The sequence below is a fragment of the Cavia porcellus genome, unplaced genomic scaffold (genome assembly GCF_034190915.1).
Source record: "Cavia porcellus strain 051 isolate PalLab524CR breed Dunkin Hartley unplaced genomic scaffold, mCavPor4.1 scaffold_16, whole genome shotgun sequence".
Lineage (NCBI taxonomy): Eukaryota > Metazoa > Chordata > Mammalia > Rodentia > Caviidae > Cavia > Cavia porcellus.
The window spans coordinates 41,502,969-41,524,460 of record NW_026947499.1 but is presented as its reverse complement, the minus strand read 5'-3'; positions in this window follow the sequence as shown (position 1 = coordinate 41,524,460).

Below are 21,492 nucleotides of genomic sequence, written 5' to 3'. Positions count from 1 at the left end.
ACAAAGGAAACAGTTCAGATAGAAAGGATGGTGACACTGGAGGTATTTTTCTTTTTAAACTCTTTATAATTATTATCCCTTTTGGAAAATTTTTAAAAGTTAAAACCAAAATCTCAGGAGCAGCCGGGAGAGGTAGTATACTCCTATAATCCCAGCACTAAGGAGGCTGAGGTAGGTGGATCATTGCAAATTGGAGACCAGCCTGGGCTACAAAGTGAGCCCAAGGCCAGCCTGAACTGCATAGCAAGACCCCGTCTCAAAAAGACAAAACAAAACAAAACAAAAACTCAGGGACAACTATACGATATCAACAGATGAACAGATAAAGAGTGTACACAGTGGAGTCTTATGCAGCCAGAAAGGATAAACTTGAGTCAAAAGAGTTCTAGTGATGGATGCTGGTGATAGCTGCACTTAATGCCACTGAGCTATACATTTTTAAATGGCTAAGATGGTAAATTTTATGCTATGTGTACTTTACCACATTTGGGGTGGAGGAGAAGGAAGAAATTGGAGGCCTAAAGAAGTTCCTGGGCTTGAGAAGGGGATGGGATCCTGGGGGCAGCAAGGGGAAGGGAGGGGTGTGAGGAGGCACAGAGGCCTGCGATGGCGGAGAGGAAGTCAGGGTCCTTCCCAGACCCTGGAGAAGGAGCACCCCAGGTCCCCTTCAGGTATGGCTTCCACGGTGCCATACCTAGGGCCTGCATTTCTCTCACGCCCAGGAGGACCAACTGCTTGCCTTTGACCTTCACTAGGCACACAGAGAACCCACCTGGCCACGCGCACCTTGAAAAAATCTGACTTGCGATATTCTGTAAACATAAAGCGTGGGGGCTGAGGTCACAGGGCTTGGAATCTGTCCCCCTGACCCTCCCCGCCAGCCTGGGCCTCAGGGGCTTTGGGAAGGAGATGGCTTCACCTCCTTCTTTCTCCAAGGCCCACTTGGAAGTGGACCTGCATTTCCTGAATGCACAAATCAGCCACCAGCAAAACCATGGCCTTAAATTCACCAAAAAATTGATTTATTAGGCAAGATAAGATAACCAAGACCAAAAGATTGCTATCAAGACTGTCTGTGCAAGCAAACTTGAAAACTTAGAGCAAATGGCTTATTTTCTAACAACAACTCCCCGAAGGGGAAAATGCTGAATCACACCAGAAAAAAGCTGTTGGGAAGGAGCCGACAGGGAAGGCAGAGGAGGAATAGTCGGCCCAGGCTCAGGAATGCTGGTTCCTGGGCTGTTTAAACTGCTCAGGCTGAGCAGAAGCAGAATGATTTCTTCATTCCTTGCAGGGAAACCGGAGACGTATGATCTCAGGAGCCAACAATCACAGCACCGTGAAGGAAAGCCACATATCAATTTCCTGTTTTGTGTGTGTGGTTTTTTTTTTTTTTTTAATGGCTTTTCATTATGCAGTTCAGGCTGGTCTCAAACTTATTATGCTCCTGCCTCAGCCTCCCAAATACACAGGGAGTACAGGTGTGGGGCACCATGTCTGGCTTAGCTATCAATTTCTTTTATGTATAAACCAGTGCAAAGCCAGGAATGGTGGTGCATGACTGTAATCCTAGCACTTGGGAGGCTGAGGCAGGAGGGCTGCCATGAATTCAAGGCTAGCCTGGGCTACATAGCAAGACCCCATCTCAAAAACACAAATAAACATTAAACCAGTGCAAAAAAATTTAAAATATTAGCAAATAAAACCCACCTGAAGGGACTAGGAATGTAGCTCAGTACTTGTCTAACATGCTCTAGCTACTGGGTTCCATCCCTGGTACCAAAAACATAAAACAAAGTACCCATGAAGAATACCCTCTTCCACCACTATTATTTTGGAGGCCCTAGCTGATGAAAGTAGGCAAGAAAAAAGTAAGAAATTTAAGAAGAAAAGAGGAGGTGAACCTATCATGTTTACTCTAGAAAAATCCAAGAAAAGCAACTGAAAAATGAGGCAGACTGAAATTTCATTCAGGGGTTAAGAACAAAAGTAAGACACCAAGACAAACAGACTTCCTAGGTACAAAGAACACGTAGAAAAGACAGTGAAAGAAAAAATCCCATTTCAGGAGTACACCCTAAAACATGTGCACTCTACATGAAGACATCTTCTTAAAGCTGTTAAGAAAAAACCCAAACATTTCAAATGCAAAAAAAAAACAAACAAAACAAAATAGAAACCACACTGTATATTCTTACCTAGAAAGCTTCAACATTAAAAAGGCAAAGTGGGCTGGGTGTGGTGGTGAATGTAATCCCAGGTGCTGAGGGGGCTGAGGCAGGAAGATCACAAATTTGAGGCCAGCCTGGGCAACTGAGCAAGACTTTCACTTTAAAAAGCATAGGGAGGTGGCCCAGTGCTTCCTGGGTTCAGTCCCTAACAACCCCAGGTGGGATGTGTAGAAATGGAGCTCTCCCAAGTGTTGAGGGGAATGTCAGGATGGCGCGACTCCTCTGGAAAACAGGTCATAGTACTTGGGATTGGACCCAGGGATCTGCACTGAACTACATCTCCAACACTTCTGAAAAACTTTTAGAAAAAAAAAAAGTTTGAGACAGAATTCTGGTAAACTACTAAACTGCCAACTCTGAGGCTGGGCATGGTAGAGCCTGGGTCACATAGTGAGTTCAAGGGCAGCCTGCCCTATGTAGCAAGACCCTGTCTCAATCAATAAACCAATAATAAACTGCCTAGACTGGGCCTGAACTTGCAATCCTCCTGCCTCAGCCTCCCAACATGCTGATATTACAGATGTGTACCACCACGCTAGGTCTGATGATCTCTTATAAGATAAATGTATGTTTACCCAGCCATTGGCCCGGCCACAGCCCTGTAATTCTACTTCCAGGATCCACCAAGGAGAAATGAAAACACATTACACAAAGGCCTGTATGTGGATTCCCATCAACTGCAAATTACACCACGTCCATACTATGTGTGGAATGCTACCCAGCAGTCAGGAGGAAGGGAGCACTGTATAGATTCATGCCACAGCACAGATGAACCGCAAAAACATGCTAAGTGAAAGAAGCCAGATCAAAGACCACATGTTGTATGATTCTGTGAGCAAGCAGGTTCATGGTGGCCGGGGCGGGGGCAGGAACAGGGCAGACTACACACAGACAGGAGAAGCACCTTGGAGCCGAGGACTGTACCTCCCCATGAATTCATGAAAAACCATTAAAATATAATGTTTCACTTACAATCTGTGTGCTTGTGGTATGCAAATAAAGCCATTAAAATACTAACTTCTCCCTAAAGTTAGTCTAAAAGCAGCATGATCTGAATTAAAATACTCCATAGTGGAAAATATGCAATTTTTAAGTAGTTTATTACACTAAAAGAAAGAATACACAAAAATCAGGAAATTTTAGAAAATAATGAAGCCTTAGCCCCATACCTATATCAGGTTTGAAATCCCAGTAATTAAAACATTTTGGTGCCAAACAATGTATGTTTGTCTGTGTACATTACAGCAGATCCAAAATTGAGAAGCACCCATAGTAAGTACATTTAAGAGTTTAGCAGACAGCCGGATACTCTGTTTCAAACAACCTGCAGGAAGAAGTACCCACCAGTGACTGATACTGAATAATTGGGTGGCATCTGGGGGAAGAAAAGGTCAGAGTTTTCTACTTTATTTTTTTCTAACAAAACGAATTCTGATTCAAAGATTTAAACATCCACAATGAAACCGTGAAACACTCCAAGAAAACCCAAGAAACTTTGAACTGAGAAAGTCATCTCAAAAGTGACTCAAAACTCAGAAAGCCAGTTTTAGAAATATATAAATTTTAAATATGAAACATTTATGTATAAGTAAAATATATGACCCCTTCCTCTAAAAAAAGAAAAAAGTAAGAATCTGGGTCTTCTTGCATCAGACAATTCTAAAACTAGGTAGGGGCTGGGGATTTAGCTCAGCGGTATAAGTGCCTGCTTGGCAAACTTGAGGTCGTGAGTTCAATCCCTGGTACCAAAAAAAAAAAAAATCTAAAACTAGGTGAGAAGTACCGAGCAGTTGTTGGTAGGCACTGCAGAGCTCAGCACCTGAGTGGTCCCCCTTGGAACACAGCAAGCCCCGGGACACGCTTGGCCCACGCTTGCCCCGCTGAGTTCTGCTTAGCAGGAACCTCAGCCTGGAGGGTGAAGGGTGCCAAGCAGAGAAGGGCGTGTCCCCAGGCTCAGATGGGAGCCAAAGGATGCGGGGGTGCCGGGGTTCGCAGGAAAGCGTAGGGTGAAGCTGCATGAGAATAGCTGCTAGGGCAGGAGTGGTTGGAAACTGAACAGAGCTGATAAAGGTCACACAGTTCCAGCCCACCGTGGGAGGTGAGAGAGACCCTGGTGAGGAGCTTTGCCAGTCAGCTGATGATACAGAAGGGCTCAGCCCAGAAGCTGAGAGGAGTAGCTATTGCACAGAACTACAGGGGACGTCTGAAAGACTCATCTTAACACGGCTGAAAAACAGGCCCGTGCATGTTCAAGGGTGCTCAGTCAGTGGTTGGGTTGTGTTTTTGTTTTGGTACCAAGGATCAAACTCATGACCTTGCACTTGCCAGGCAGGCACTTATGCCACTGACCTAAATCCCCAGCCCCTAAAATTAGTTATTCTTTCTTTCTTTTTTTTAAATCGGTACCGGGGATCGAACCAGGAACGCCTGCTTGCAAGGCAGGTGCTTATGCCGCTGAGCTAAATCCCCAGCTCCCTTTCTTTCTTTTTTAATGTATTCCAATTGTTTTGTTGTTGCTGCTGTTTTGGTACTGGGGATTACTTGCACCACTGAGCTTAATCCCTGGTCCTAGTCAGTAGTTGATCTACAAAAAGAAACCTCAGAATGCCTTAGAGAAAGTAATATAATCCAGAATCTCAGCAATGTCCAGCATACAAACCAAATAGTATAAATAATTTAGAGGCAAAAAAGAACAAGTGGACAAAGAGATGGAAAATGCAAAATGAACAGACTTCCGGGAAGATGGCGGAGCAGTGAGCCGCAGAGAAAACAGCCTGAGAGTCGCCTGCACACGCTGGACCATGGATAGCATCATGAGGAAGAGCAGAAGGAAGGAAGCGGGCCACGGGGATGGTGGTGGCTGGGCACCCCAGAGGCCTCCACAGAGAGACGCCACAGTGGAGGGGAGCGGCAGACGTGGAGGGCAGCACCGGCTGCTGGTGAGTGCTGAGGACTCGGTCCTCCCGCGGAAGAGAGTGATTGGCCGCGAGCAAGTTTGGATAGCCCAGAACCAGAACTGCTGCCGGCTGCATCCAGCAGCTCCCGGTGGGCGCAGCCGGTGGAAGGGGTCTGGACTGCAGCGAGCCCAGTGAGCCTGGTCTGGGGCGGGCCTGCTGGGATACAGTAGCACAATTTAGGACTCTGGCTCTGCAGGCTGGTTTTTTTTAAAAATTCAGTTTGCTTTTTATTTCTCTTTCTCTTTCATTGTTTTTTTATGCGTGTGAGAGTGGTGCCTAACCTCTTTGAGGGTGTGGTTCTGTTCTGTTCTGCCTTTTATCTCTTGCACCTGGCTTTTTTTTCAGTCCTCTCCACCAGTTTCCCCCGAGGTGGTGGGATCCATCTTTGCCTTCCAACCTTACTTGTTATCTCTTTCTCTTTTTCCATGTCTCTATTTCCTCATTAATCCATTTAAAAATTTAACCCCGGCAAAATTGACACATTAGAGATTTACATACTGCATATAGTTATCTGCTTTATTTTACATTTTGTTATATAATCACAAATCTAGTTCATATGGTTAAAAGTTGCAATGTAAGGGTTAACTCAGTTTGTTGTTTTATAGGCTGTGTTGATGCTATTGGTACCACTACAGCCAAGATTGACATAATTGTTACAAACAGCTGTTGGCTCTGATAATCTGTGACTGAGACTAAGGGTCACAGAAAATACTGTGGCACAGTGCCAAAGAACCAGGGACCAGGCCAAATGAGCAACAGCTTCCCATCTCCAACAAATTGAAGAGTTCAGACCTTCCAACATACTCAAAACCCAAAAACCAGCCACACCCGAAAGATGCTTCAGAGAAGTAGTCATCACCTAACTGTCCTAAATATCACCAATAAAGTAACACAACATAGGCAATTTACAAGCATCACCTCAGGAATTAACCTAAAAAAAGAGAAGAAATGAAAAGACACTTAAATAGGATGCAACACCAGACATCCATTTCAACAAAGGCAAATCCAGGGGGGCAATGAGGTGGGACCGTTTGAAAGCCCCCCACCAGGTCTCTCTGAAGTGGTAACAACAAAGCAATTGAATGAGGCTCTGGAAAAAATGAAATCAGAAATAACCTCTCAAATAACTACAGAGATCACCAGAATACACACCATGCTTAGTGATGTGAGAGCAGACACAGACGAAAACATAGATGCGCTTAAGCAAATTATGAAAGTGCAGCATGGGAAACAAATGGAACCCATAAAGCAGATTCAAGCAGATATCCAGGAGAATAAAAACCCCACTGAGAGTGTGCAAAGCAGATTAGGTCAAGCTGAGGACAGGATCTCAGATATTGAAGACAGGCTTGCAGTTAATGACCAGGAAAACAAGGATTTCTCAAACTAGCAAGGGACCATGAGAAACTAATCCAGCAGCTGCTAGATGAGACAAAGAAGAATACATTTAAGATTAATTGGAGTCAATGAATAAGCAGGAGATACCACAAACGACATTAAAAAACATTCACAGACATTGTGATAGAAAACTCTTCTGGTAGAGAAAAAGAATTTGACATACAAATAAGTAAAGGATAGAGAAAGAACTCCAAGTAGCAAGGTCAAAAAAAAAAAAAAAAAAAATCTACAGCCAGGCATATCATAGTCAAGATTCCAGAAATTCAATACAAGGATAGAATCTTAAAAGCTAGGGGTTTAGCTCAGTGGCTTACGTGCCTGCTTGGCAAGCACGAGGTCGTGAGTTCAATCCTGAATATGTACAAAAAAAAAGCTGTTAGGGAAAGGAAACAAATCACCTATAAAGGAAAGCCCATCAGAATCACAGCAAACTTCTCAGCACACACTCTCAAGTCAAGGAGAACTTGCAGTGAAGTACTCCAAGTTCTAAAGGAAAACTACTGTCAATCCTGACTGTTGTATTCTGCAAAACCACCTTTCAAAACTGAGGGAGAAATAAGATATTTTCATGGCAAAGAACACCTGAGGAAATTTATAGCCACAAAACCAGCACTCCAAAATGTTCTGAAGGACATTCTAGAAAGAGAAAATAAGAACTATAGATCCGTGAACCCCAACAGAAGGCAGGCACCAGGAAAGGCAAACAATTAGAGGGAACGAAAAAAGAAAAGGAACAGGAAATAACATGACATGGAAAAGCAGTACATATCAGTTTTAACCATCAATGTAAATGGTCTCAATTTATAGCCAAAAGGCACAGACTGGCAGAATGGATCAAGAAGCAAGATGCAACAATATGCTGCATACAAGAAACACATTTAACTCAAGAAGAAATTCATAGACTGAAAGTCAAAGGATGGAAAACAGTCCAGGCAACAGGAATAAAAAAAAAAGTAGGGGTAGCTATTCTATTTGCAGATAAAGTGAATTTTAAGCCAAGACTGATTAAGAGAGATAAAAAAGATTACTACATCCTGGTAAAGAGAACAATCCAAGAGGAAGAGATAACAATCATAAATATATATGTAACAAATACTAGTGTAGCCAGCTATATAAAACGATTACTAATAGACATGAAAAATCAAATAAACCCTAATATAATTGTATTGGCAGACCTCAATGTCCCATTGTCACAAAAATACAGATCAACTAGACAAAAAAACAATAATGAAACATTAGAACTAGATCAAACTTTTGAGCAAATGGACTTAGTAGATGTCTATAGACTGATCCACTGCACAACATCAGAATACACATTCTTCTCAGATGCACACAGGATGTTCCCCAAAATAGACAGTTATTGGACCATATACTAAGCTAAAATCAGAATGGATCAAGGATCTTAGTATTAAAACAGAAACATTAAATTTGATGGAAGATAGAGTAGGTAAAGCTCTTGAAGACTCTTGTGTAGGCAAAGACATTATGAACAAAACCCAGATTGTAAACTGGGCATGATAGTGCACTCCTGTTATCCCCACACTTAGGAATTTGAGGTAGGCAGATTGTTGCAAATTCGAGACCGACCTGCGGTATAAAGTCCAGCCAGAACTGCATAGTGTGACCCTGTCTCAAACAAACAAACAAACAAACAAACACCCAGATTTGCACAGAAACTATCACGAAGAATCAACAAATGGGATCTCACCATACTGAAAAGCTTTTGCATAGCAAGAGAAACCACCAACAGAGAGGAGACAACAAAATGTTTGCTAGCTGTTATGGTTGATACATTGTGTCAACCTGAGAAGCTTAGAAGTTTAACTAAGAGACTCAGCAGGGAGCCAGGGTTCTCACTTTGTAAACACCCTCATACTATGCAAAGGAGGGCAAGGAGATTTTGTGAGTGCTACCTCCCACCCTGCAGGGGGGTGGTGGTAGTGATGGCCTGTGTACAATATAAGGGGAAGAAGAGGCTTGCTCTTGCTCTTTTTGCTGTGGCTGCTGCCTTGATGTGTTGCACCAGTGCCACACCACCCTGCCTTGGAACTGCTGATTAGGGACTGAAACTTCCACAAACTGTAAGACAAATAAACTTCTCCTGGGCAACCTGCTTGGGACACTTTCTGTCTCTCTCTCAGACAGAAGCTTTCTTTCTCTCAATAAATATAGTCTGAGCTGGAGGTTTAGCTCAGTAGAATAAGTGCCTGCCTGGTAAGCACAAGGTCTGTTTGATCCCTGGTACCAAATAAATAAATAAATTCTGCCAGGGCTGAGGATTTAGTTGGGGCTGAGGATTTAGCTCAGCGGCATAAGCGCCTTGCCTTGAAAGTGGGTGGTCGTGAGTTCGATCCTCGGTACCGATAAAGAAGAAAAAGAAAAAAATAAAAATAAATAAAAATAAATAAATAAATAAATTCTGCTCTTTAAAAATAAATAAATAAGTGAACTTTTCCTTCCTTTATTTGGGGTGTAAAGTATGTTGTCCCAGCAACGAGAGAAAAATAAAAGTAACCAAGACACCAGCTGTTCCTCAAAGGATTCTACAAAGAGAATATATAAAAAACTCAAAAAAATTAGTCCTCCCAGATTTAAAGACTCAATCCAAAAATGGGCATCTGAGGTGAATACCCATTTCTCACATGAAGAAATACAAACAGCAAATAAATATATGAAAACATGTTCAACATCACTGCTCATTTGAGAGATGGAAATTAAAACAACCCTGAGATGCTATCTCACCCCAGAAAGAATGGTTATTATCAAGAAATCAAGCAATAACAAATGCTGGAGGGACTGTGGGAAAAAAGGAACCCTTCTCCGCTGTTGGTGGGAGTGTAGACTGGTGCAGCCACTGTGGAAATCAGTGTGGAGATTCCTCCAAAAGTTAGGATTGGAGGTCCCATTCAACCCAGCTATTCCCTTTCTGGGTATCTTCCCAAAAGAATTACAAGTATCATACCACAGTGATATATGTGCACCCATGTTTATAGCTGCACAATTTGTAATAGCCAGATCTTGGAAACAACCTAAATGCCCATCAACTGAGGAATGGATAAAAAAGATGTGGTATTTTTATACAACGGAGTACTACTCAGCCATAAAGAATGATAAACTGGACATTTTTATAGGTAAATAGATGCAACATGAAAACATAGTGAAATTAATAAGACACACATGTAGACATCATATTGTTTCATTAGTATGAGAAGTTGAAATAAAAAAATTTATGTGTATGTATATAAAAATAGTTAAGATAGTTATACTAGTGATTTCTCTGAGTTTGCTGAAGAGTAAGATCTGGGGGCTGGGGATTTAGCTCAGCGGCATAAGCGCCTGCGTTGCATGCAGGCAGTTGTGAGTTCAATCCCTGGTACCGATAAAAAGGAAAAAGACAAAAAAAAAAAAAAAAAAAAAAAAAAAAAAAGAGTAAGATCTGTGCTGGTATTGTTTGGACAATTGAATGCAGGTGTCTTGTGCTATGAGTGAATGATTTGGGGATGACAATGTGCAATGTATGTAACATTATTACCCCCTGATTTACAGGCCTTGATATTTTGTTATAGTTTTTTTCTTCTTCTTTTTCTACTTATTTTTGAATAAAATAGATTTTTAAAAATGGAAAATAAGACAAGACCAAAAAATGTTTAGAATTAAAAACTACAGATACCTAAAATGAAAAACTTGATCAGGTGTGGTGATGCATGCCTGTAACCCCAGCACGCAGGAGGCTGAGGCAGGAGGATTGCTGTGAGTGCGAGGCCAGCCTGGGCTAGAAAATCAGTTCAAGGCCAGCCTTGAGTGAGACCCTGTCTCTAAAAAAAAAGGAAATAAGGACCAAAATGTACAGTACATATTGTGAAACAGGAAGTAAGTGTTCAAACAGAAAGGGAACGAGGGGGGGGGGTAAGGGAAGAAGAAGAGAAAAGAAAAGAAATGAGAAAAGAAGGGAAAAATGGAAACGAAACTTTTTGTAAATAAGGAGGGGAAGACGGATGAAGGGAGCGGAGGGGAATAGAAAAAAAAAAGAATTAAGGTACGTCACGCACAGGTACAATTTCCTTATAATGAATGTAATCTTCATGTGTGTCTAAAATGTCCCAATAAACTTAATTTTAAACAAACAGCCAGAGGATAGAAGAGGCGTCCCACCCATGGGTACAGTGATAACAATGGCTGTTACATTTTCATCAGGAACAGTGGAAGTCAGCAGACAAGGAGCCAACAAAACACCTATCAAGGGGCTGGGGATTTAGCTCAGCTGCATAAGCGCCTGCCTTGCAAATGTGTGGTTGTGAGTTTGATCCCTGGTACCGGTAAAAATACAAAAAAAAAAAAAAAAAAAAAAAAAACTATCAAAAAGGTGGACAAAAAAAGGAAAAAAAAGTGCAGGCAAAGATGAAAAAAAATGTATTTTAGCACCAGGAACCCAATAAAAAAAGGGCTAAAGGCGTCAGGCATGGTAGTGCACACCTGCAATCCCAGCACCCAGGAAAGAGGCCGAGGCAGGAGGACTGCTGTGAGTTCAAGGCCAGCCTGGGCTACATAGTAAATTCAAGGCCAACCTGAACTACATAGTGAGACCCTGTCTCACCATATCAAAACAACAACAAAAACAAACAAACAAACAAGCAACCAAAAAGAGAGACACTGAAGAAGGTTTTCAGGCTGAAGACCAGTAACCCTAAGTAGAAGCCCAAAGCTGCAAGAAGAAATGAGGAATTTCCAAACCAGAAATATGTGGGTAAATAGAAAAGATTTTTAGATATTTTAGACTATTGACTATTTAAAGCAAAAGGAGCAATTCCTGGTTTGTAATGCACAGAAACAGACAATATGGTAACAGCAGTCAGTAAGTACAAGCTAAATGGATTCTACTCACTGTATCTTACTCAGTACAGTATTTGTTAACAGCTTATGGTCCCTGTACCACGCAATCCACCTACTGAAAGGTGTAAAAACCGTGGCTCTTAGTACAGCGTACTCACAGAACCCCGCATCATCCAGCACCATGACGGCAGGACCCGTCCATCACCTTAGAGCCCCTCACCAGCACCACGCCCATCCTAGCTTCCCCCTCGGCTGCACGACTGTCCCGTAACCTCCTCTGGCTTCCATCTGCCTGTTCCGGATGCTGCTCAGCAACGGCCTTGTGCAGGGGTGGCTTGCGGGGACTTCTCTGGCTGCCCACCACGTGTCTGAGGCCCACCTGAGCCCGGAGTCATTCCCCTCCTTCCCTTATCACCAAAGTAGGACCCGAGGAACCCTAAGGGTCCTGTCATGAGTCACAGGCACGCTTTGACACCTAGGATAACCACTTAGAGTACACACTGCCCGCATATCCAAATAGCTGAAAGACAGAGCCCAAAACCCAGCAAGGAGATGGGAGAAAGTGTTCAGAATCACCCCACCGAAAGTGGAAATGAAGAGCCAGGAACAGAGATCTGACAGCCGCCAACGATGTCAGGAATCCTGCAGAATTCAGACGAACTGAGTCTTCCCACAGAGACAGAGAGAGAATATGACTTTGGGAACAAATTGGAAAAAACACAAACACGACCCACCTAGATGCTGTGTGGAGAAACATATTCCCAATATAAAAAGAATAAAAAGAAATCAGCAGGAAGGAGAAAGCTCTCTATGCAAATAGGAATTTTTTTAAAGGGAGTTCCATTAATGTTAGGGCAGAGAGGTAACATGTGGGCTTCATACTTTTGGTATCATGATCAAAAACCAAGAAATGTCTTTTTTCATGGGAAATGCCAGGTATCATGCTTTTTCTTCACTTCTGTCTAAGTCTTTTCTAAAATCCAGACCCAGCTCTTGGTTTCCTCCAGTCTCATTAGAAATAAAAAAAATTCCTTTTGCCAAAAATGGAAACAACAGAGCACCCATCAATTGAAGAACAAATACATAAAATGTAGCGTATCTACAGAGTGGAATATTCAGCCATAAAAAGGAACAAAACACTGATTAATACATGCTATAGCTGGGGTGGACCTTGACAATTTTACATCAAGCTGAAAGAAGGAAGCTAGACAGAAACCACCACATATTCTGTCATTAGGTACTGCAAATGTGTAGTAGTAATAAACATTTTATTTCTTTTTATTATTTATTTATTTTTAGTGGTGCTGGGGATTGAATTTATAACCTTGTGCTTGCCAGGCAGGTGCTTATGCCACTGAGCTAAATCCCCAGCCCTATTAATAACCACATTTTAAAACTAAACCAAACAGAACAAAACAAAAACAGTTACTGACAAATCAGGCAGGAAGCAGCAGCAATCAAGGGAGGAGGGTTACACATACACCCCCTCCAGGCCACACCCACAGCAACCCAGCTCTGCCCACCAGGCTTCACTTCCCCGATTCACCCCCAGCTAGACAATCAGCAGACTGACCCACTGCCACACACCCAGGACCCAGTGCCACACACCCAAGATCCTTCACTTCTCAAAAGCCCCAGCTGTGAGCACATGAGGATTTGGGGGTATTTTAGATATAAACCATAATACCAGTCATCTAGAGAATCAGTTATCTGCCCCCACCCAATCAGATTAGAACATCTGTCTGCTGTTCAATTTGGTGCCCAGCGGGTAAATTAGATAGGAGTCTGTGGTAAAGAAAGGGGGTGGCTTTGAGCCGTCTTCACCCCCTGCCCTCCATGACTCACTGTACCCAGGTAGAGATGCCCCTCCTGCTTACCTTGCCATCGGGGAGAAAGAATAAAATGGCACTCGGACTTCCTTTTCACCAGTAATTGGTGTAAGCTGAGCTTTGCAAGCAGTGGTTTCCTTAGCAACCCCTAACCCATTCTCTTCAGTTACAAATTACTCTCTAGGAACCGGGAGTGTCCTTCCCAGACAACATGAATTCATCGGGAAATCTCAGTGAAGTCTTGGAAACAACCCAAAAGCCCATAAACTGCAGAATGGATAAAAAAAAAGATGTGATATTTTTATACAATGGAGTATTATTCAGCTATAATGAAGGATAAACTCGAAGCTTTTATAAGAAAATGGATGCAACTTGAGACCATACTCATTAGTGAAATGAAACAGACTCACATGTGTGAACATCATATTGCCTCCCTAGTGTCAAAAACAAAGAGTAAGGAGACCCAAAAAATCTACAATTGATATTGTGAGAGCGAGGGGGGAGGAAACTGCTCAGAAAAAAGGGATAAGTGATAGGGGAAAGAAGGGAAAAGATTTTATATATATATATATGTATATATATACACACATATATATATACACACACACGATAGATAATTATATCACTAATCTGTGTTGGTTCATCAAAAAGAACAGTTTGTGTTTTCATTGATCATTTTTTCATCCTATATTTTATAATCTGAGCAGGTACTTTGAAAATAACAATACGGAATATATTAACTATTGTTAATCTCTTTTTATTTTGTTTTTGAAATTCTGTATGATTGTTTTTTATTCTTTTTTCATTTTAAAATGAAAAAAGAAAAAAAATCTAAAACTTGGGGTCCCCCAAAGGTTTGTGTGGGAAGTTTGCAGAATCCTTGCAGGAATCTAGGGGGCCCAAGGTGAAAAGCAAGGAAAGCAAAAAGAACACCCAGAATCCTAGCACGCAGGAGGCTGAGGCAGGAGGATTGGTTATGAGTTCAAGGACAGCCTGAGCTACACAGTGAGACCTTGTCTCAAAGAAAGAACAGAACAATTATTTTATCCTGTTTATACCATGGTAAGCAATCTGCTTTGAAGTTCACCAGGTTGGTCAATTTTCTCTGACTGAAGTACTAAGGATAAGTAATCCAAAGTCACAGATATAATAAAAATATTTAAATGATGTTAGAAGCTGTTGACTTGAATGGGGACAATATTAATGCATAAGCACTTTGTCTTCTGGGTTTTACTTTCAGCCTGTGACAGCCATCAAGTCAGGTGTCCAAGATCACAACTGCAAGTCCTACAGATGTGGCTCTACAGAGCCTCCTCCAGTCTGGTCACGTTACGTTACACCCAGTCTGTGTCTCACGCCCTGCTCTGAGCCTCGCCCAGTCAGAGCGCAGTAACCAAATCCACTGCACCTGCAGGCCAGCTGTCTTCCTTGTCTGCTCTCCCACGCAGGGCCAGCTCCGAAAAGGGCCACAGCTGAAAACTGCACAGCCCTGGCCTGTGCTCAGGAGGGCCCACGCGTGCATCGCTGTCCAGCTGTCGCCACTGTGAACCTTCATATTTGGACAGCAACTTTCTTCTGTGCTGGGCCCTGTAAATGAAGCAGCCACCCCTATAAACATCAAGGCTCATCCTAGGTCCAGAAGAGCAGCCTGGCCACTTGCCCCTCACCCATTTTACCTCACCCATGGGGCACCTTGTATGGATGGGGCTGTCCCACATGACTGCAGAATTCACAGTGACAGAGGCCAGCACCAAAAGACAGGGACTATGTCACACACACTCTGTGCTAAAGATCCCTTCTAGATGCGTCCTTACATGTGCCAAAAGGCCAGTGATGGTGAACCCTTTAGTGCTTTCAGTGATAACAGCCGGCCGTGGCACGCGGGCTGCGGGTTCTCCACCTCTGGTGTAGAGCACTAGAAAGTAGCCTGTGATGAGCAGCACAAGACCCGACAGAGCTTTCAGTCGTCACCGAAGCACCTCCCAGGGACAAAAGTGGCCTCTGCAAAATGGCGGGCAGTACCCACTGCAGGACAATTGTGCCTCAGTGATTCCAATGGTTCAAACTCATAAAGCTGGCAGTTGCCCTGGGTGCCACCCAGCCTGGCCAATAAGGCCAGCTATGCTGGGGGATCTGAAAGGCCCTTCCTTTCCTGTAAAGCCTCTTCTGGGTTTCAGGAAGGAAGTGGAGAGATGAGAGGAAACCACAAACCAATAGAACTGTAATAGCAGGTCACCCCTTGGTTCATGCAGAGGGAGAAGGAGGGTCTGTGAGCTGCATTTCATCCTAAAATGGGAAGGAGGTCATTCTCCACACTTCCAACAGGCCAGAGCTGAAGCCCGAGGACTGAGACCAGCCCGCAAGGCCGGGAGGTGGGCTCAGGTCATTCAGTCTGCTTCTGGCTGGAGGAGGAGGATGCTGGTGGCCCAGCCAGGGCTGAGTTTCCCTCTGCTGCCCACACTGGTGGGCCAGGGCCCAGCCAGATCATCTGGTCCTGGAAACAGTCTCTTGCGGCGAACTCCAAAGAGGAAGACAGAATAGGACTATCAACTTCCACACCTCTGCAAGTCCCTATAAAAAGGTGGAAGTTTCCTGGCACTGTGCTTACCACGTAACCAAAGGGCCAGAGAGTCCTCAGCTTGGGCATTTCAACACTGGTGCTTCCTTTTCCTGTCTGTGCCCTAAACTGTCTCTAGAAACTTTAGTTTCAAAGGCTAAATTTCAAGCCAAGATGAGTCTCCACTCTGCTGGTCTTGCCACCTTCCCCAGCACCCTCACCAGGAAGGTGGTGATGCTGTCTCCTCAAAGCTGGCCACACCTGAAAGACCTGTAGGCCGTGGGTGAACTCTTTGGCCCTTTTGTCCCTGTAGCGGCCACCCTAGGAGATGATTATGCCCTTCAGCCTTCTGGGAACACTTAAGGCTCCAGGCGCTTCGAAAAGGATTAAGTCAACTGAGCAGAGACATGTTTTTCCAATTAGTTAGAAACCTCCCATGTTGGAACTTTTGCAAAACTGGCTGGTTACTTTCCTATTCCCCAAGATCCCTCATTCCTTCTTTCTTCATAAATAATTTCACAAGGTTTTCAGATATATTTGGTACGAAGGCCCATAACCATGGAATAAACAGGATGCTCGTGGTGAAATGCAGGCTAAAGCCAAAAGTCTCATCTCTTGTGAGCTGCACAGGAGGGGAAAACTAACTTCCACCAGCCTCATTAAGGCCCACGTAGATACGTGCAATTATGTGTGTGTTTGACTTGGATATACATTTTACCTCATGCATATGTTTATAAAAAGGCCTTTCCCACTGATATTTCTGTCCCGTGCCAAGTCTGAGCCAGCCTGCCAAAGTTGGGGAGACCAAGATCTCGAGCCAGCAAACTCACTCTCCTTAAAGGGCCATGCCAAAGCGGGGAATGAGAACACAGGGAAAGTGCCTTCCTCATACTTTCAAAAACAAAGCAGATCTGGAAACAACAGGGCAGATTTGGAAATGGAGGGCAGCTGTGCAAGCAGGTAACCAGTAACAGTAGGAGTAAATGTCCCAGCCAGTGCACTGATATGCAGATGAATCTGACAAGCCTGTATTCATTCCCACTGTCTGGATGAGAAAGCAGAGGCTGAGACATGTGCCCAGAATCATATGCTGAGTGGCAGTGGAGCCTGCACGATGCTCACATATGCATAGGCCTCCTCCCAGGTATTCAGTCAAACACTTGGTGCTATTAGCTGGGCGTGGTGGCACACACCTGTGATTCCAGCACTTGGAAGACAGGAAGATGACTATAATTCAAAGCCAGCCTCAACTGGCCAGACCTGGTAGCATGACCACACTGAGTAAATAGAAATACAGGCTAGCCTTGAATTTTACTATGTCACCTAGCTGGCCTCAAATTCACAGCAATACACCTGCTTCAGCCTCCTGAGTGCTAGGATCAGCAGCCAGACTTTGTCTCAAAAAACCTAAACCAAACCAAAACAACAACAAAAACCCCTCTGAATGGATTTTTGCAAATGTAATTTAAGTCTCAAATCACTTGACTTTGAGAGGAGGGCCTTGATTTAATCACCTAAATGCTTTAAATTTTGGCCTAGAGTAGATAGGAAGATTGGAAGCTTAGAAAACATTCAACTCAAATTCCTGGCAGAAAGACTGAAGGGGTTTCTAGGAGGCAAGGGGAGCCCTCTGCTCACCACCAGCAGGAAATGAGACCTCAGTCCTCTAATCATGAGAACTGGAAATCCACTGATGAGCCAGATGGGCAGGAAGCTGGCTCTGCAGGAGCCTCCTGTGAGCTGGCCAGCTGTCACTGAACTCAGCAGAGAATCGCTCAGGCCATCAGACCCCAAAGCCCGGAAGCAAAGATAAGAAACCTGTATTATTTTTATACATCTGTGGCAGTTCCTCACACACCATTCACATCTCTGACCACGAGTCAGAGTGCTAATCCCAGCTGTCACACCTACTGACAGCTCTCCAGGCCTCCAGGAGGCCTAGCACAGCCACTTGGGCCTCCTGAGGGCCCCATAGACCTCACAGGAACTGGCCTTCGAAGTCCTTAGATACTGTTACTGTGGCTCAGCACATTGACGTTAACTTTGGTCATCTGGTATGAACTATCTCTATGACTGATGTAGTACATTTGGGGGTTGTTTCCCTCACCCTGCTTTTTTTGAGACAGGGTCTCACTATATAGTTCAGGCTACTTACTACATAGCTCAGTCTGGCCTCAAATTCACAGCAATACTCCTGTTTCAGCCTCCCAAGTGCTGGGATCAGAAGTGTGCGCCACCACACTGACAACTGATGTTCATCTTGGTCACCTGGCTGAGGCAGTGTGTCAGGTTACCCTCTCTTATCCTTCCCTTCCATCTGGAAAGAAGCCACTCTGCAGTCCACCCTGAAGGAGTAGAAGGGATCTGTATTTCTGTTTACTCAATGTCAGGTCTATCATCTACGGTTCAAGTACTCCATATGTGGCCAGCAGCTACAGTGTTAGACAGCACAGCTCCATCCCATGTGAGGCCAAGCAAATGTTCTACTCGGCCTTGTGTTCTTACCTTAGTATCTCTTTGAATGAACTCACTTTGAACACTTTGAACAAGAGAACGTGGTATGGCCTAGTGACACCCTTGACATAAGCCCAGCACAGAAGGTTTCGGCTACCTGGGTCACAGATGAGCCCAGTTTCTCTGTATCAGCCTCTCCATCCTCTGCTTCTCCTCCTGCAAGGCCTTGGGGGTGAGTGGCCCCATACTCCTAGTCTTCTAAGCCTCCGGGGTCCCCACACAGGAGGCCTCTACCAGCGCTGAAGGCAGCAGTTCTGAACTGTCCTTCCAGGAGTCTGCAGCCTAGGGAGCTGCAGATATTAGCTGCAAACCTGTTCGATTAGAAGAATCATCCGGGAGTTTTTTGTTTGATTTTGTTTTTTGAGAGCTGGGGGTATTGCTGAGTGGCACAGTACCTGCCTCCCAAGCATAAGGTCATGAATTTGATCCCTTGTATCAAAAAAAGAAAAGAAAAAAATTTTCTTTGCAAGGTCTCACTATGTAATTCAGGCTGCCCTTGAATTCACTGTGTAGCCAAGGATAACCTGGAATCTGTGGTAGTCCTCCTGCCCCAGCCTCCCAAGTGCTGGGATTATGGCGCACACCTCTGTGCCTGGCTAAACTTTCTAAATGCTTAGATCTCTCTGAACTCAGCTCACGTGGAGTCTAAAATGTGGCCTGGAGGGGCGGGCTGATAATCACCACTCCCAACAACTGTATTGAGTCCTGCCTGTGGGAAGGCCAGGCTCAGCCACCACTGGAGGGCATCTTCATGTGTGCTGGGAAATCCTAGGGCAGGGCCTCATTCCGACACAGCTCCAAATAGGTGTTAGCAACTGCTGGATGGAAGCTCTGGTTCTGCCTTTTCTTCATTTCACAGGATGGGATTAGGTGCAGACAGAACATTAAAGAAACTTCTCCATCCTCTTTGGCCACCAGGGTGGAAAGCTTAGAAGTTTAGTATTTTCAAAAATACTAAACTGTTGCTACTTCTTTACTTCTTTTCCATGCTGGGTGGGGATTAAATCCAGGCCCTTATGCATGCTTGGCAAGTTCAGGCTGGCCTTGAGCTCACTTTGTAGCCCAGGCTGGTCTTGAACTCACAAGGATCCTCCCACCTCATCCTCCCCAAGTGCTGGGATTACAGGCATAAGCCACCACGCCCGGCAACCAGATGAGTTCTTTTGGGCCTGATTTTGAATCTCACTTCCATAGTGAGACCCGTCTCATAAGACAAAAAAAAAAAAAAAAAAAAAAAAAAAAACAAGAACTCATCTGGTTACCAAATCCAGCACCTCCCCACCCCCTACACTGGTCTGGCCACAACTGACTATCATTGAGCTCCACCTTCAACCCTTTCAAAAGTTTTGAGGTGAGGGGCCAGGGACTTAGCTCAGCAGTGTAAGTGCCTGCCTGGCAAGAGTGAGGCTGTTTGATCCCTGGTACCAAAAAAAGAAAGAAACTTTTGAGGCAGTCTTGCTAAATTGCCCAGGGTGGCCTTGAACTCACACTCTCCTGGGTCAGCTTCACGACTAACGGAGATTACAGGCACGCTTGTGTTTTCTTAGCTTTCTTGCCCATGTCTTGCCTTGCCCCCTCAGATCTAAAGAGAACTAGACTCACTGCCCATTGTTTTGGGAGAAGTAACTTGCTTCATGAGTTCTCCAGGTCCACGGATGAATGGGAACTGTGCTTAGGATGGATGCACCTGGAGCTCCCGATGCTGGACAGAGGTGATGAAAGCTAGCTTTGAGCTGAAGCTGTGTTGCAGTGAAGCACTTGGGTGAGATGAATGTGCTCTGCACAGAGGACAGTTTGGGGCTGACAGGGAGGGCAGAAATCCTTGTCCTGGAATGATGTTCACACTCTAGTCCTTGGAATCTGTGAATGTTATTTTGGTAGTAAAAGTGACTTTGCAGATGTGATTAAAGGGCTTCCAGATGAGGAAATTAGCCAGGGTATACACAGGGAGATAAGGCTTAATGAGGGGTCAGGGAAGATAAGGCGCAGTACAGGAAGCAATCACATCTTGCTCACTGTGGCCCCTAGAGCACACAGGTACTCAGCACGTGCTTGGTGACAGAAAGGCCAATGAAACAAACATATTTAAACACCTGCCCAGACTTCCTGGATCCCAGTTATCAGCCTCGTGAACAAATTATTGAACCTCTCTGACCACAATCATCCTTCTCTCCAAATTAAGAAAGAAGGCTCAGTGAAATGAAGTAACTCATCTAAGATCGGCCAAGTAATAAGGGTTGGAATTCAAAATCAGGCCCAAAAGAACTCATCTGGTTGCCGGGCGTGGTGGTTCACACCTGTAATCCCAGCACTCAGGAGGATAAGGTGGGAGGATTGTTGCGAGCTCAAGACCAGCCTGGGCTACAAAGTGAGCTCAAGGCCAGCCTGAACCGCATAGCGAGACCCTGTCTCAAAAAAGACAAAAAAAAAAAGAACTCATCTGGTTACCAAATCCAGCACCTCCCCACCCCCTACACTGGTCTGGCCACAACTGGCAAATCTCCCAGGGTGGAAGGCTGTAAAATTTCCCATGGCCTCATTTAGTTTCTTTACTTCACTGGTGGCTTTTCATTCTGGTCACTGGCTGCCATCCCATTTCCGAGGGCTCAGGCCAGTCAAATTGCCCAGCGATTGACCAGCAGGGGGTGCTAGCACCTATGTGTAAAGACATCTGCCCCCAGTAAGGCCCTGAAGAAATGCTACTCCTCAAAAAAGAAGGTCCTGCCACCAACAGAGGGTCCCCAACAGCAGGAGGGGGAAGACACAACCTTCTTGCTTCTCAGCCTGTCCCTGTGACCTGCTGGCTAGATCCTCCGGGCCAAAGGACTTCATCTCCATGGCTGAGGTTTTCATGGCTATCTCCCAGATAAAGGAAATAAATGTAGCAATGTGGTAGAAGTTTCCAGCACAGCCCCTGGCAAAAACAAAAACAGAAACCCTCTCATTTGCATCCTTTATCAACATGACATGCAGTAATTCTCATGGGACTATCATTTCAGATTCTTCCTCTTGCAGACTCAAAGTTGTTTCACTCCTTTCCTCCATCCTTGTAGGTCTTTCCAAGTATTCTTTTGGTACGTCAGGGCATTCGCAGGCCCCATATAAACTACGCTTGATTCCAAAGGCCTATGAAGGGCTCCTTTCATTTGAAAATTGCTGTGAGCCAAGTGTAAATC